General features: G+C 36.0%; 2 pseudogenes; both read right to left on the reverse strand.

The window, feature by feature from the left end:
* Positions 1 to 2,359: 2,359 nt before the first annotated feature.
* Positions 2,360 to 3,287, reverse strand: LOC149816860 (ribonuclease H2 subunit A pseudogene; annotated as a pseudogene).
* A 4,064-nt stretch (positions 3,288 to 7,351) lies between these two features.
* On the reverse strand, positions 7,352 to 9,099 carry LOC149816861 (ribonuclease H2 subunit A pseudogene; annotated as a pseudogene).
* Between the last annotated feature and the right edge of the window lie 9,416 nt (positions 9,100 to 18,515).

Below are 18,515 nucleotides of genomic sequence, written 5' to 3' on the forward strand. Positions count from 1 at the left end.
GTGTTGCAGGAACCAAGACTGCAGGGCGTACGTGCATCCTTCCACCAAAATGGTCTCTCCAAGGGTGAAATGAGCTAAGCCTCGGTAGAGAAAGGCTAAAGCTGTCATGGACACTGAAAGTTGACGGGTCTGTTTGCTTCCCCATCTTCGAAAGAGTTGGGCGACTCTGACATCGATGAAATTCTGACTGTCTTGGAAGAATGCTAATTCTACTGTGCATAGGACCATGTATGAACACCCCAAATTTTTCAAAATCTTTTAAATATTCCCTTTTTGCCCCTAAATTCATTTTTTTTGAGTAAATGAGTCATTTTAAATCTAAATTCTAGTTCATTTCTCAAGTTTTATTGAAATTAAAATCATTTCATATGTTTAAATTGATTTTGGATCTGGATTCATTGCCCAGATCCAAATCTGAATCTCCTTGTTCAAATTTTAAATTAAAATTCTAGAAAATACCAAAAATAGCCTTTAAATAGCTCGGATAGTCCATTCGACATCCGTTTGGATCCATCACATTTTATTTCTCAATTCGAGTGTCAAAACTAGAACATTTTCTCAAAACCTGGGTTCAAACCCATTCTTCTGAAGAAACTTTCCCCAAAATAACCCTGATCTTTCAGAAAAACCTTTCTCTTATGAAATTTTGTAAAATTGGTATTAATTTTCTTAGTTTTAGAGTTTTACAAATATATATTTAAAAAAAGAAAAAGAAAACAAAAAATAAGAAAATCAAAAATCCAAAAATTTCAGAATTTATGCAATCTACCTTCCTTTTTAAACTTTTTGTTAAAACCCTCTTATTGAAACCTCTTTTTGAAAACAAAAACTATTTTTTTTTAGAAAAGTTCTGAAAAGGAGGCCCCTCTTGGGAATTTCAAAAAAATTACAACGGCCACCCCCGTTCGCACCCTTCATCGCCTCTCTCCCGTCGGATGACCCTCTATCTCCAACAGCTCGTTTCTCGAATTCTCCTCTTCGTCTTTAAAAGGAGATCACGCAGGGGTCTTCGCCCCATCCAGCTTCACCCTCGCACCCTTCTGATCTAATTAAGTTATTTTTCTCTTTGGTTTTTCTCTCCTTCGGCTGGAGGAAACTGATCGAATTCCCCTCCCCCTGCGATTACAGGTAAGCCACTGCCCTCATTTTCTTTGATCTTCTGTAAATTTTCTTTTCTTTCTTCTCTGCATCTCGTTGTCTTCTTTTCTTACCCTTCCATAGTTTCTTTCACAAAGCAAAACGGTGAGACTGATCTGTATATAGCAGGATCAGCTCATCCGATGCAACATCAAATGGAATTACCATGTTCCAACACCCTTTTGCAATTCTCTTATGATTTCTTTTGGCATTTTTTTTTTTAGTTTATTTTTATTTTTGTCGATCTTTGGTTTTTTTTTTATCTACTTCTCGTTTGTATTCCGATTCCCTACGCGTCCGTTCCCTCATTTTTGCTTCCCCTTTTCTGTTCATCCCTATTACACCTAATTCTACGAGTTATATATACTGAATGAAGCCCAATACTAATGATGAATGGCCATAGATGGATTGCTGTATATGTAAGATCAAATCAATATGTTGATCATGATTTTCTTTTCTTTTGATAAACTAATTTTCTAAGATTGCCCTGCTGAAATGAAGAACTAGTTGCTAAGATCAGCTGGCAACATGAATCTGAATTTGAAATGCCAACCGGTGGCATGAATCCGAATGGCACAATAGTGTTTGTTGCGTGATTGATTCACGATGGAGCCCATTCAATGAAATTCAAAATTGGTAAAAACCGAGCCATCAGCATATTTTTCTGGGGTAGTTTTAGCAGAAAGTTTGGGAAGGGTCGATTACATCTACAATCCGGGGATTCAATGGATGCTATTCTTAAGACATATGAAAGATGAGGTAAATTCAGTTGGGATTCTGATCGTTGTAGAAGAAAGCTCATTAAAAATATTTTTGTGGATCATGAAAGGTATAAATCCATTTCGTTTCTATACTCTTCCATCTTTTACATTCCTGCATATTGTTTAGTTATTTATTTTTCTTTTTTTTTCAGCATATTATGTGATTCGTCTTGTGTTCTATAAATCCATCCCTTGTTTGCATCTTCTCCATGGGTGTGTCGCCCCCCCCCCCCCCCTTTGGCTCATCCGTTGAACTCATCTCATGTGAAATTTTTTTTTTTCTGTAGAGACTCCCCATGAATCCATTCAAATTTTATTTTTTCTTACTAAAACATTTGATTCCTTTCGACTGATTTAAAAAAAAAAAAACGAGCAATGTTATCATCATAAGCAACTTGTCTGGACATTGATACAAGAATAGATAAACAACAGGCCTTGAATCAAAGCCAAAAATGATTTCACTAGAAATGAAAAACTTGCTGAGGCTTGCGAGCTTGGAAGAACTTGCAGCATCCTTTAGCACTTGATTCAATCTCTTTAGATTTTTGCTTCGAACCAGTAAAGCCGATGCTAGCCAATTCCAACCAGTGCTTCCCATTTCCATCAGTGCATTCGTCTTATTGTGCATCAGACCCCCATGTCACTTCAACAAAATTCTTGTAATACGATTTACATGTACCCCAACTGAAGCGCACCAGACTAGGGAAACCAAATACTGAGTGCTTGTGATGGTTTAGCCAAGCTTTAGTACCCAGAAACAAAAGTTTCTATTCATGTTCTCTGTGGTTTCATCAATCACCCTTTCACGCAAAGCTCTGCCTCTGGTTACCTTTGCAACAATGCTTGCACCACTAACGAATGGAAAATAGATTGTCAGCTTCTTTTCTCCTGTTCTCTCTCCACAAAAAATCTGATGATAGGAAACTTCCTAGATAATTTGATTTTATACTTCTCAGCATCCCCAACAATATCGACATAGACTTCTGTTAATAGAACTCCCAGGCCAAGCACCCGGGAGACAAGGCCCATAGCAGACTCATGTGATATCTCATTCAAATCGATCTTTGCTTTCTCAAGCATCTTTGTTGATGGAATTCTTGGGTCTATGACATCCACAGCCCATCCAATTGAATCATCAGCTTTCAGATTGTCAAATAACTTTTTTTTTTCTTTTCTCTTTCAGGGTCTTTGAATCTGCAAAATTTAAGGAGGCAAGGGTGACCTAATAAGAGAGAGGACAGTGGGTCTATTCCTGCACTCATTGAAATTGGAGAACAGGAGCAAAATATCTTTACCAAAGTGTTGACATTTGCTGCAGGAAACGCGATCCAGCTCCAGCACCTTCGAGACATCTGCTGTAAAGTCTCTGTGAATGCTTCTCATTAACATTTGCTAATGATCCTTTGTAAATGCACTTCACTAGATACTTGCTGTGAATTGCTTCACAAAGACATTTTGTGGGTACTTACTTTTTTTAGCAGGTATTCCTTTCTCATTTCACAACACATTATTTGTTGTACCGTGCCTCATTTCACAAGTCTTTTATTTCAAGCATCCCTAAATAGCACAAATCATTTGTGTTTTACAACACTTTTATGCAAATTGCTATGGCTTCAAACTCATCATGTTCCATCCACTGCCTATATCACATTCATCAGCCACCAGCACATTGCATCATATAGATACTGTTTCCTGCATATTCCCCTGTCCCAGCATCACATGCTTGTTGCACCGCCTTGCACTTTTATAACACCACCATCAACCTTGCAATTCTTCCATCACTATCCGCAACATAAAATCACCTGTACATCCTTTCCACCACAGCCATTAGGATATCTTATTCACCAAGGTTCATTAACCATTACCTTACCCCTCTTACTGTGTTTCTGCAGGGCCATACCATGCCTAAGGTATCTACTGCTACACCGTGTACAAACCATCCCTCCTTGTGCACCACAAGTACCCATCTCAAAACTCTCCACCTGCTAATATAAAATCAGGTTTTCATTTCCTGCATCATACTACCTGTCACCATTTCATGAAAAGGCAGTTCCTTCCTCCACATGCACACAGCTACACTCATGATTTCACTTCATGTTCATCACCTTTAGCTACTATCTGCTACCCACAGCATCTACCTTCTGGCACATAATACCTTCTAGACTCCCAACTGTACCTCTTGCAGCAGCATGCTGCACGACTGGTTGCATCTCAGCACTTGGGCTCTTTTGCGTAAGTGCTTCACCTATCACACTTTTGACCCCCCATCGCATACATCCTACTGTGCATAATATGCACAGCAGTATAACCTGCTATATCACTGCCATGACTCGCCATATCCTCCATCATTACACTTTTCTCAGCAGTTCCATTGTGCACAGCCTATTACACTTCCACCAACTTCCAGCATAACTTGTCCTCTTCTATTTAAACTGTTACAACCCAATTCCAGCTATGTTTTACCTGTTGTAAACCCACACCATCTTCACTTGTACCTTCATTATACTATTAAACTGCTGTTGTGCATATTCACACAACACTGTTTCCTATTATTTCCCTCATTTCTTAGTATTTGTTAGGTACCTACCTTGCCACCATTGCTTTGTAGAAAATCTGTCACTGCACCTTGTGTTGGTTGCCATCACATTGGTGGCATCCTTGTGTTGATGCCTTACACCTGTGTGCACAGTTGTAACGTCCATACTGCCTCCAAATTCTCATCCTTCTTGTTTCATAAGGAAAGATATATGTTAAGGGTTAAGCCTGAACCTCGTGCATCGAGGTATCTTCCTTTTTCAGGTTTAGGTTAAACCTGAGTCTCGTTCTAACAAGGTTTCTCATTTTGACAAGGTGTTTTCCTCCAGTCCCATCATGGTTCCTCTCATCGAGGAATCCATGCTTTGTATATCCATCATAAAATCCTACTTGAGCTTCATCTCGTGAAACATTTGCCAAAATGTCCCATCAACGTCCTCACATATTCCTTTCCCCATTCAGATTATCTTGATATATCTCTGTCCCATCCAGGTTAAGGGCTAAACCTGAGTCACTCAAAAAGCTGATCTTGTCTCACCCATGAGACTAGATCGAAACTCCTATCATTTCGAGATCATCACCCAAAGTCCCATCACGATTTCCTCATTTTCTACTCAGTCGTATCACTTTCGAGGACTTCGTCTTCCAAAAGCCATTCAAGGATAAAGTTTTAAATCTGAAAAACCATGTCTTTTAAATCAAATTCTTCCACACCCAGTTCAGATCTGTTGACTGGGGCATTTTCAAAATTTGGAGTGTTATCTTTGCCACTAAGCTCGGCTTTCAACCGGCTTAGTAGCAAAGAGGGGCATTTGTGAACACCCTAAATTTTTCAAAATCTTTTAAATATTCCCCTTTTGCCCCTAAATTCATTTTTTTGAGTAAATGAGTCATTTTAAATCTAAATTCTAGTTCATTTCTCAAGTTTTATTGAAATTAAAATCATTTCATAAGTTTAAATTGATTTTGGATCTGGATCCATTGCCCAGATCCAAATCTGAATCTCCTTGTTCAAATTTTAAATTAAAATTCTAGAAAATACCAAAAATAGCCTTTAAATTGCTCGGATAGTCCATTCGACATCTGTTTGGATCCATCACATTGTATTTCTCAATTCGAGTGTCAAAACTCGAACATTTTCTCAAAACATGGGTTCAAACCCATTCTTCTGAAGAAACTTTCCCTAAAATAACCCTGATCTTTCAGAAAAACCTTTCTCTTATGAAATTTTGTAAAATTGGTATTAATTTTCTTAGTTTTAGAGTTTTACAAATATATGTTTAAAAAAAGAAAAAGAAAAAAAAATAAGAAAATCAAAAATCCAAAAATTTCAGAAATTATGCAATCTACCTTCCTTTTTAAATTTTTTGTTAAAACCCTCTGATTGAAACCTCTTTTTGAAAACAAAAACTATTTTTTTTAGAAAAGTTCTGAAAAGGAGGCCCCTCTTGGGAATTTCAAAAAAATTGCAACGGCCACCCCCGTTCGCACCCTCCATCGCCTCTCTCCCGTCGGATGACCCTCTATCTCCAACAGCTCGTTTCTCGAATTCTCCTCTTCGTCTTTAAAAGGAGATCACGCAGGGGTCTTCGCCCCATCCAGCTTCACCCTCGCACCCTTCTGATCTGATTAAGTTATTTTTCTCTCTGGTTTTTCTCTCCTTCGGCTGGAGGAAACTGATCGAATTCCCCTCCCCCTGCGATTACAGGTAAGCCACTGCCCTCATTTTCTTTGATCTTCTGTAAATTTTCTTTTCTTTCTTCTCTGCATCTCGTTGTCTTCTTTTCTTACCCTTCCATAGTTTCTTTCACAAAGCAAAACGGTGAGACTGATCTGTATATAGCAGGATCAGCTCATCCGATGCAACATCAAATGGAATTACCATGTTCCAACACCCTTTTGCAATTCTCTTATGATTTCTTTTGGCATTTTTTTTTTAGTTTATTTTTATTTTTGTCGATCTTTGTTTTTTTTTTATCTACTTCTCGTTTGTATTCCGATTCCCTACGCGTCCGTTCCCTCATTTTTGCTTCCCCTTTTCTGTTCATCCCTATTACACCTAATTCTACGAGTTATATATACTGAATGAAGCCCAATACTAATGATGAATGGCCATAGATGGATTGCTGTATATGTAAGATCAAATCAATATGTTGATCATGATTTTCTTTTCTTTTGATAAACTAATTTTCTAAGATTGCCCTGCTGAAATGAAACCTAGTTGCTAAGATCAGCTGGCAACATGAATCTGAATTTGAAATGCCAACCGGTGGCATGAATTCGAATGGCACGATAGTGTTTGCTGCGTGATTGATTCACGATGGAGCCCATTCAATGAAATTCAAAATTGGTAAAAACTGAGCCATCAGCATATTTTTCTGGGGTAGTTTTAGCAGAAAGTTTGGGAAGGGTGGATTACATCTACAATCCGGGGATTCAATGGATGCTATTCTTAAGACATATGAAAGCTGAGGTAAATTCAGTTGGGATTCTGATCGTTGTAGAAGAAAGCTCATTAAAGATATTTTTGTGGATCATGAAAGGTATAAATCCATTTTGTTTCTATACTCTTCCATCTTTTACATTCCTGCATATTGTTTAGTTATTTATTTATTTATTTTCAGCATATTATGTGATTCGTCTTGTGTTCTATAAATCTATCCCTTGTTTGCATCTTCTCCATGGGTGTCCCCCCCCCCTTTGGCTCATCCGTTGAACTCATCTCCTGTGAAATTTTTTTTTCTGTAGATACACCCCATGAATCCATTCAAATTTTTTTTTTCTTACTAAAACATTTGATTCCTTTCGACTGATTTAAAAAAATTTTCCGAGCAATGTTATCATCATAAGCAACTTGTCTGGACATTGATACAAGAATAGATAAACAACAGGCCTTGAATCAAAGCCAAATGATTTCACTAGAAATGAAAAACTTGCTGAGGCTTGCGAGCTTGGAAGAACTTGCAGCGTCCTTTAGCACTTGATTCAATCTCTTTAGATTTTTGCTTCGAACCAGTAAAGCCGATGCTAGCCAATTCCAACCAGTGCTTCCCATTTCCATCAGTGCATTCATCTTATTGTGCATCAAACCCCCATGTCACTTCAACAAAACTCTTGTAATACGATTTACGTGTACCCCAACTGAAGCGCACCAGACTAGGGAAACCAAATATTGAGTGCTTGTGATGGTTTAGCCAAGCTTTAGTACCCAGAAACAAAAGTTTCTATTCATGTTCTCTGCGGTTTCATCAATCACCCATTCACGCAAAGCTCTGCCTCTGGTTACCTTTGCAACAATGCTTGCACCACTAACGAATGGAAAAGAGATTGTCAGCTTCTTTTCTCCTGTTCTCTCTCCACAACAAATCTGATGATAGGAAACTTCCCATATAATTTGATTTTATACTTCTCAGCATCCCCAACAATATCGACATAGACTTCTGTTAATAGAACTCACAGGCCAAGCACCCGGGAGACAAGGCCCATAGCAGACTCATGTGATATCTCATTCAAATCGATCTTTGCTTTCTCAAGCATCTTTGTTGATGGAATTCTTGGGTCTATGACATCCACAGCCCATCCAATTGAATCATCAGCTTTCAGATTGTCAAATAACTTTTTTTTTCTTTTCTCTTTCAGGGTCTTTGAATCTGCAAAATTTAAGGAGGCAAGGGTGACCTAATAAGAGAGAGGACAGTGGGTCTATTCCTGCACTCATTGAAATTGGAGAACAGGAGCAAAATATCTTTACCAAAGTGTTGACATTTGCTGCAGGAAACGCGATCCAGCTCCAGCACCTTCGAGACATCTGTTGTAAAGTCTCTGTGAATGCTTCTCATTAACATTTGCTAATGATCCTTTGTAAATGCACTTCACTAGATACTTGCTGTGAATTGCTTCACAAAGACATTTTGTGGGTACTTACTTTTTTTAGCAGGTATTCCTTTCTCATTTCACAACACATTATTTGTTGTACCGTGCCTCATTTCACAAGTTTTTTATTTCAAGCATCCCTAAATAGCACAAATCACTTGTGTTTTACAACACTTTTATGCAAATTGCTATGGCTTCAAACTCATCATGTTCCATCCACTGCCTATATCACATTCATCAGCCACCAGCACATTGCATCATATAGATACTGTTTCCTGCATATTCCCCTGTCCCAGCATCACATGCTTGCTGCACCGCCTTGCACTTTTATAACACCACCATCAACCTTGCAATTCTTCCATCACTATCCGCAACATAAAATCACCTGTACATCCTTTCCACCACAGCCATTAGGATATCTTATTCACCAAGGTTCATTAACCATTACCTTACCCCTCTTACTGTGTTTCTGCAGGGCCATGCCATGCCTAAGGTATCTACTGCTACACCGTGTACAAACCATCCCTCCTTGTGCACCACAAGTACCCATCTCAAAACTCTCCACCTGCTAATATAAAATCAGGTTTTCATTTCCTGCATCATACTACCTGTCACCATTTCATGACAAGGCAGTTCCTTCCTCCACATGCACACAGCTACACTCATGATTTCACTTCATGTTCATCACCTTTAGCTACTATCTGCTACCCACAGCATCTACCTTCTGGCACATAATACCTTCTAGACTCCCAAATGTACCTCGTGCAGCAGCATGCTGCACAACTGGTTGCATCTCAGCACTTGGGCTCTTTTGCGTAAGTGCTTCACCTATCACACTTTTGACCCCCCATCGCATACATCCTACTGTGCATAATATGCACAGCAGTATAACCTGCTATATCACTGCCATGACTCGCCATATCCTCCATCATTACACTTTTCTCAGCAGTTCCATTGTGCACAGCCTATTACACTTCCACCAACTTCCAGCATAACTTGTCCTCTTCTATTTAAACTGTTACAACCCAATTCCAGCTATGTTTTACCTGTTGTAAACCCACACCATCTTCACTAGTACCTTCATTATACTATTAAACTGCTGTTGTGCATATTCACACAACACTGTTTCCTATTATTTCCCTCATTTCTTAGTATTTGTTAGGTACCTACCTTGCCACCATTGCTTTGTAGAAAATCTGTCAGTGCACCTTGTGTTGGTTGCCATCACATTGGTGGCATCCTTGTGTTGATGCCTTACACCTGTGTGCACAGTTGTAACATCCATACTGCCTCCAAATTCTCATCCTTCTTGTTTCATAAGGAAAGATATATGTCAGATATATAGATATATATATATATATATATATATATATATATATATATATATATATACACCTATATGTATATGAATCTACACATAGGTATATATCATCTTCTACTTTTTCCTTTATAAATACTTTGGCATATGAGTACCTCGCATTTGGCTCATTTGAAATATGTAATTCTCTTTTGCTTCCATACTAACTATGATGTTTTGCAGGAAAATATCGTCATTGGGATTTGTATTTTCAATTCTAAAGTATTGTAATAGCTAGATTTGAATGAGAATTTATATTTCCTGTCTTAGGTAGAACAAATGAGCATTATAAATATCATGAATCACTTGTTCTCATATTTTTCTCCTTTGTTTTTCTAAAATCTCATGAATGGTGAAACACGAATGGCACGTGCACCATTTCGTAAGAGGTAAATTAATCCTAAGTTGATGATCCACATCAATGGCCATAGTCAGGGTGTGGACAAAACTTAGTATTTTTATCTTTTACAAAATAACACTAGATCCACATTGGATCCGTTTTCAAAATTCATCATATTTCCTCAAATATTTTTTTTCTTTTATCAGAATTTAACTTAAAATTAATTCAAAATATATACCAATGGCCATAGTCAGGGTATATTGAGAGTTAATTTCATTTTAAATTCTATAAAAGCACCAAATGTATTTCATTCTTCACCTGAATTTAAATATAGATTATTATATAATACATCCAATGACCATAGTCAAGGATATATTATATCTTCAATCTTATTTTAATTCATTTAAAGAATGGAATAGTTTTTCAAAATCCAATTTCAAAAATTTAAATTCATTCATCATTTAGGATAGAACTACATCATGTCTTCAAAAAATTCTTTTTCAAAACTCCAAGTAATGTAAATATCTTCTTCAATCTATCTTCAATTCTTATAAAAAAAAAAAAACCATTCATCCTCTTCATTTTCAAATTCAATTTCGTTTTCAATCTCAAAAGTTCAAACTTAAACTTTGAGATTTCAAAGTCCTTTTTATTCAAATTCAAATCAGATTTTGAAAATTCAAATTAACTCTGAAATCCCAAATCCATTTTATATTCAAGACTCCAATCAAAATCAAAGTTCAATTTAACTTTGAGATTCTTGATTCATCTTCTGAATTTAACTCCAATTCCACTTTTGGATCTCAGACTTCAAATCCAATTCTCCTTTAGGATCTAGACTCCAATTTCATTTTGGATCCCAGAACACAGATCCAAATCCATGTTAGGATCCAGAATCCAACTCTATATTGGATCTCAGACTTCAGATCCAAATCCATGTTAGGATCCAGAATCCAACTCTATATTGGATCTCAGACTTCAGATCCAAATCCATCTTAGGATCCAGAACTCGATTTTATCTCGGATCTTAGATCTCAGATCTTAAATCCATCTTTAGATCCAATTCCATTCCCAATTCTAGATTTCAAAATCCAAGTCTATTTCCAGATCTCACTTGAACTCCCCAAACTCATTTCTATTTTTTATACCATTTGATCTTCTCAGATCCATTTTTAGATTTCAAATTCAATATCACTTCCAAATTTCATCTTCCTTCCCTAAATTTAAGATCAAATTCAAAGTCCATTTCCGACTTTGAAACTTCACTTCCTTTCATTTCAAAGCTTCAAATCATTTTTTCTCAAAATCAAGATTTGTTCTTTCAACTCTGATTTACTTCAAAGATTTAGAACTTCTTTGATCTATCTCAAGATCTAAAGTTAGATTCAACCATTTCTTTACTCCTTTTACTTGGAAATTTTCAAAACATCTTTTAAAAAGAGCATACATTTTTGCATTGCACAAGCATGATTCTCTGTGCATTTAGAGTTAGAATAAATTCTTAGATTATATTTAGGCAAAGCAAAAGGCATAGATTCGATCCTTGGTTCGATTACCCCTGGTAAAGGCGCCAGGAACGGTCAAACCTCGTACCGACGAGCGAATCCCGTCTCTCCATTTTCCCGCAATAATTTTCAAAAACGGAGGCGAGTAATTTTCTAAATGTTTTCAAATAAAGGTCAAGTGAGACCGCGCGAAATCTTTCCTCTTCTCTCTTTCTTTCTTTCTTTTCTCTTCTCTCCTTCTTTTCTGTCTTTTATTTTCTCTCTCTTCAAAAAGGAGGAAAATAGAGGTTGGAAAAGGAAAAGAGAAGGAAGAGAGAGAAACCACAAGAGAGGAAAAATTTTGCGATGATCACACCATGGCATGCTGAATTATGTCTTTTGCTGCTCGAGACAAGGTGCCAACTTCCTCGTAGGCTTTATATTTGCGATAGAACCCAAACAGGTCGATGAACTGACTTCCGTTGATCTCAGTGAGAGGCCAAGATCTGCTCCATGTTGCTCTGGCTAATGCTTTCGAACATCTACCCCCTTGACGTTGATCAGGAATTGCTGCTCGACCGGATCATCTGGCTGACCAGCTGGTTCTGGCAATCCCATGATGTCACTGAATTCGTCCATCAGTAGAGTCATCTCTTCCCATGGAAACCAAAATGTCCAGGTACATGGATTTCATCGTTTTGCCATAGCCTAAATCAAACTTCCGTTGATGGTTTGCTTGCCTACTGTTGATGCTATCTCCAATCCACAATCATCCAAGTGGTCTGGGAACATACGCTATAAGGTGACGAACCAAGAATAATACCACCGAGGGAAGAAGGAGTGAGACTGGATAACCCGATGATTCGAGGACTCATCCTTTATCTGATAGAAGACATGATCTCTGGGAAAGACAACATCGAGGGAATTGGATGCCATTGGAATAATACTGGAGCAAAGAAGAATGAGGAGAATTAAATAGAATGCAAGACTTGCAGATAGACTTAAAGTAAAGAGGATAGACATAAATCCCAGAAATTTTGAAAGATCAAGAGAATTTAGAAAAACGGATTTCCAAGGTTTTTAAAGAAAATTTGAAAAAGAGAAAAAGAGTGTAGATAGAGGAAAAATATACACCTAGGTTTCTAAAAATAAGGGGAAATTTTGAATAGTATACCTAGGGTTTTGAAAAGGTTTGATATATATAGGAGAATACAAGGAAACATTGCATAATCACAGCTGTACAAACAAAGATGTGCATACAACACTCCTTAAAAGGCTGACTCTAAATACAATTTTTGAAATGGCTTATAGGACCTTAATCCTAACTCTATGGTTCAGATCATCTGATTCCAATCAAGATACGCCAATATACTCAAGCCGAAGCTCGAAGTACGTGATGTAGAATTTTTCTTTGGTTCTAAGGTAAAGGTTTCCCAACATCCTTGAGTACCTACTGATATACTTCAGACTATGGCCCTTAGGTACGTAGTAGGGGGGCGCTAATCCAAATAAGTGGTCCAGTTGTGAGGCTCTCTCCCAAACTATGGTTCAGTGAGACAGCCTAGCAACGTAAAGATCGGGACAATATAGGTAGGCATGTTTTCGAAAAGATGCTCAACATGCAATAAAACCAGAAAGCTCTAATGCAAGTCCTAAAGAGATAGAATTTAAATGAATAGAAGCATACACTTGCATGCATTGTTTGCATTCAATCCCTAGAATTGAGGAGAGTTGTATTTCAGACCTAAGTCTAAGTGAACATGGAATAATCTCCTCAATATGGTCCTACCAAACCATACTTAAATCCTATGTGCATTATGTCAACTTAGGACAAAGTCCAGGCTCCTAAGGTTTGCATGAAAATGAAGCTGACATTTGTAAAATAAAGATTTAGATAATATCAAAGCAAAGAAAAAGGCATAAATTCGATCGGACGGAGATGGGTCCCATCACGGTCGCCAACTCCTGTGATCATGCAAAAATTTTCCCCTTGTTCCTCTTTTTCTTTCTCTTTGCCTTTCTAGCCTCTATTCCCTTTTAAAGGGGAATAAAAGATAGAAAAGAGGAGAGAAAAGGAAGAAGAGAGAGGAACTCTTTTGCAAGGTCTCATTTGACCAAAATTTTGAAAATATTTTAAAATTACTCGCCTCCATTTTGAAAATTTGCGGGAAAATGGAAAGACGGGATTCGCTCGTCGGTACGAGATTCGACCGTTCCTGACGCCTTTACCAGAGGTAATCGAACCAAGGATCGATTTTATGCCTTTTTGCTTTGCTAAAATATCATCTAAGAATTTATCCTAAGTCTAAAATGCACAAAGAATTATGCTTGTGCAATGCAAATGCAGAAATGTATGCTTTTGAGAAAGAAAGTATTTTTGGAAATTTGGGATTTTCCAAGTGATTCTGAAATGAATTTGATAATGGAGTGAAGAAATGGTTTTTGAAAGTTTGAATCTAACTTAGAACTTGAGATAGATCTGAAAAGATATTTGAAGTCCTAAGTCTAGAAATAATCAGAGTTGGGAAAATAAATTTTGATTTGAAAAGAATAAAGAGAAAGGGATTTTTAGAATTGAAATTTTTGAAATAGGAATGAATTTTCAAAGTCATAATAGACTTTGAATTTGAATCGATTTTCAAGAATCAATTTTGAAAAAGGGAAAACTTAAAATTCAGGATCTGAAATAGGAATTGAATTTGAACTTAGCCTTGAGAAACAGATTTGAAATTAGCTTTTAAAATGAGAATTGGAAATGGAAATGGGTTGTAAATCTGGAATAGAATTCGATATGAAGTCTGGAATGGATTTTTGATCTGAAATCTGATATCTAGGATGGAACTGAATCCAGAATCTCGAATCCTAAATGGAATTTTGGATCCGAAGTCTAGAATCCAAAATGGGGTCGAATCCGAAATCTGGAATCCTAAATAGAATTGAATCCGAAGTCTGGAATCCAAAAATGGAGATTGGATTTGGAAATCTGGGTCCAAAGTGGAATTGGGTTCTATTTTTGGAATTGGATTTTGAAAGTCCAAAATAGGACTTTTGAAGATGGATCGAGGTTTTGAAAACCCAGATTGAATTTAAAACTCAGGAAAAATCAAATTTTAAGATTCAGGATCAATCTCAAAACTTTGATTTTGAATTTTGAGAATCAATGAAAAATAAAGGATAAACTTGATTTAAAGCTTGAATTTTGAAATCAGAAGATGAATCAGGAATTTCAAAGTTTAAATTGAACTTTTGAAATTTGATTCAGAATGCTAAATTGAATTTGAATTTGAATTTGACTCCTAGAAATGAATTTGGAATTTCAAAGTTGATTTGAAATTTGATTAGAATTAGAAATGGAATATAAAATGAATTTGAAATTTTAAAGTCAAATTGGACTTTGAAATCAGATTTCGAACTTTTGAGATGAGATAGAATTGATGAATGAAAATAGAAATTGAAGAAAGATACTCAAGATCACTTGGATTTTGAAAAAGAATTTTGAAAATATAATGCAATTCTATCCTGAATGATGAATGTATTTAAAGAATTTGAAATTGGATTTGAAAAGCATATTTCATTCTTTAAATGAATAAAAATAAGATTGAGGATATAATACATTCCTGACTATGGTCATTGAATGTATTATATATTAATCATATTTGAATTCAGGTGAACAGTAAAACATATTTTGGTGCTTTTATAGAGTTTAAAATGAAATTGACTCTCAATATATCCTGACTATGGTCATTGATATATATTTTGAGTTAATTTTAACTTAAACTCTAATAAAAGAAGAAAATATTTTAAAAATATGATGATTTTTTAAAAGGATTCAGTGTGGATCCAATGTTATTCCATAAAAGATGAAAATCCGAAGTTTTGTTCACATCCTGACTATGGCCATTGATGCAAATCATCAACTTAGGATTTAATCACCTGTTATTAGAATGGTGCACGTGCCATTCATGTTCCCATTCGTGAATTTTTGAATAAAAGAGGAAAATGATATGAAAACAAGCAATTTCTAAGATATATTTGCTCATACATTCTAATCTAGTGCTTGAAATGTAAACTTCTCATTTATAATCTAACTATTACATTTCTGAAATAGAAATTACAAGTCTTAAGCTGAGAGAAAAAAAAACCCTTCTTATACATTTCCTGCAAAAAGATAGACTTAATATATATATAAAAAAAAGAACACCAAATATGGAAAAGTGGAAGATGTATAATCCTACTCATGCTTACGAAATGTGTATAGAAAGGGGATCCTATGTTATATTTGAGATGCAAAGTGATGGAATGTTCAGACATTTTTTTTGAATTAATGAAGGGTTCAATTGCCACATGCCTGGTGGAGGGGAAACATAGGTAATGAAGCAAGAGTGTATAATATGAAAAAAATCACAGCATTCTCACGAATGGCTATGATTTAGCGAATGTGATCACAGTGGTTCATAGTGAACTACTGTGAAGATGTGAGAAAAATCACAGCATTCTCACAAATGGCTGTGATTTAGCAAGTGTGATCACAGTGGTTCACGGTGAACCACTGTGAAAATGTGAGAAAAATCACAGCATTCTCACGAATGGTTGTGATTTGGCAAATGTGATCACAGTGGTTCATAGTGAACCACTATGAAAATGTGAGAAAAATCACAGCATTCTCACGAATGGCTGTGATTTGGAAAATGTGATCACAGTGTTTCATAGTGAACCACTGTGAAAATGTGAGAAAAATCACAACATTCTCACAAATGGCTGTGATTTAGCAAACGTGATTACAGTGATTCATAGTGAACCATTGTGAAAATGTGAGAAAAATCACAGCATTCTCATGAATGGTTGTGATTTGGCAAACGTGATTATAGTGATTCATAGTGAACCACTGTGAAAATGTGGGAAAAATCACAGCATTCTCACGAATGGCTGTGATTTAGCAAACGTGATTACAGTGGTTCATAGTGAACTACTTTGAAAATGTGAGAAAAATCACAGCATTCTCACAAATGGCTGTTGTAAACACCCCAAATTTGCATCCGCATCCAGTGTTTATATATTTCATGTGTCATTGCATGCATTCGGCATACCATTTCATTGCATTGCATTGCATAGCATTGTATGTCATTACATCTCATTTTCGAGATGCAGCACTCCTGTTTTTAAATTATTTAATCCAGATTCGAGTTTTTAAATTTTTTCTTTCAAAATCAATTTTAAAACTGTAAACATCCCAAATTTTCACCCTCATCCAGTACTTACATTTCATATGTCGCTGCATATTATTACGTGCATTTGACTTGTCATTTCATTGCATTGCATGTCATTGCATCTCACCATCGAGATCCAAAACTCTTGTTTTCAAAATATTTAATCCAGATTCGGGTTAAAACTTTTCTTTCAGAATCAATTTTAAAACCTGGGTTTTTAATTAACATTTTGTCATTTGCCAACCCCCAGGACCATATATTTTGAAATGTTTTTCTCAAAAAACAATCTAAATTTGTTTTAAACTCAATTTTCTACTGATTTCAATTCTCAGATGAGACCCATTTAGGTGGTGTCACTTCTGGATTCCTATATTTGTCAAATTTCTCAAAAATTTCAGAGTTCTAGTTGGATCAGGACTCTTTCTTTTTATCTTTTTAAAACATTTTCAAAACTCCATTTTGATTTTAAACCAGTTATGATCATATCCCTTGTCTATTTCCTCTGTTCTGGCCAAAATCTTAGAGTCCTAGTTGGATCAGGACTCTTTTTCCAGAGTCTCAGTCGGATCAGAACTCTACTTTTTACTACCTTTTTTACCTGTTTTAGAAAAAACCTTTCAAAATCTTCCGTTTTGGCTAAAATCCCAGAGTCCTAGTTGGATTAGGACTCTTCTTCAAGAATCCCAGTCGGATTAGGACTCTTCTTCAGAGTTTCAATCAGATTAGGACTCTGTCTTTTGTCACTATTTCTACCTGTTTTAAACCAAATCTTTCAAAGTGAGTCAAAACTCAGAGTTTAAGCCAAAACAGGACTCTGTTCAGAGAGTCCTAGTTGGATCAGGACTCTGATCCTGATTTCAATTTTGAAAGAATCTTTCAAAAATCTTTCCATCTATCAAAATTGTTAAACTTTTATCAAAGAATTTCAAAATTCTGAGGTTTTATCCCAGAGTCCTGATCAAATCTGGACTCTACCCCAGAGTCTTGATCGAATCAGGACTCTACCCAAAATTAGTTTTCATACTTCATTTTCACTGGTTTTTAAAAACTTTGCCCAAATTTCATCATTTGCCTATCAGAAAAACAAAATTCTTAGAGTTCTGATCGAATCAGGATTGTTTCTTAGAGTCCTAATCAAATCAGGACTCTAAACCAAAACTTCAACTTCATACTGTTTTTAACTGTTTTTCAAGATTCTCTCATTTGTTTTCTCAGAAAATCCAAAAATTTGAGAGTCCTAGTTCAACTAGGACTCTGTCCCCAGAGTCTCAATTGAATCAGAACTCTATTTTATTTCAATATTTGTTATTGTTTTCACTGTTTTCACAAGTTTTTTCATTTGTTTTTCAGAAAATACCAAAAAAAATCTAGAGTTTCAGTTCGATCAGGACTCCGTCTCAGAGTCCTAATCCAGTCAGGAGTCTGTTCTGAAGTCTGTTTTTACTTCTATTTTCATTCATTTCTATTTGATTTTTAAAATTTAGGTCTTTTTACAGAGTCCAGTTAATCCAGGACTCTATTTAAGAGTTCTGATTGAGTTAGGAGTCTAACCCTGACTGTATTTTCTGATTTATTTCACCATTTTTGATAAAATCTTTTCAAAAACTCCTTTATTTGGCCTTTAAAACCCAAAATCTCAGAGTCCTAAAAATCCAGGACTCCAACCTAGAGTTTCAGTTCGCTTGAGACTCTAGTTTCAAAAATTCTGAATTTCAACTATTGATTTTAACCCCTTTTCAAAGCTATTTTCAGTGTTTATTTCAAAATTTTCAAAATCTGATGGGGGCCCACTCAGTTGGCACCATACCTAGAGGAGTTCTG

Source organism: Nuphar pumila, chromosome 14 (genome assembly GCF_984573655.1).
Source record: "Nuphar pumila chromosome 14, dmNupPumi1.hap1.1, whole genome shotgun sequence".
Taxonomy (NCBI): Eukaryota; Viridiplantae; Streptophyta; class Magnoliopsida; order Nymphaeales; family Nymphaeaceae; genus Nuphar; species Nuphar pumila.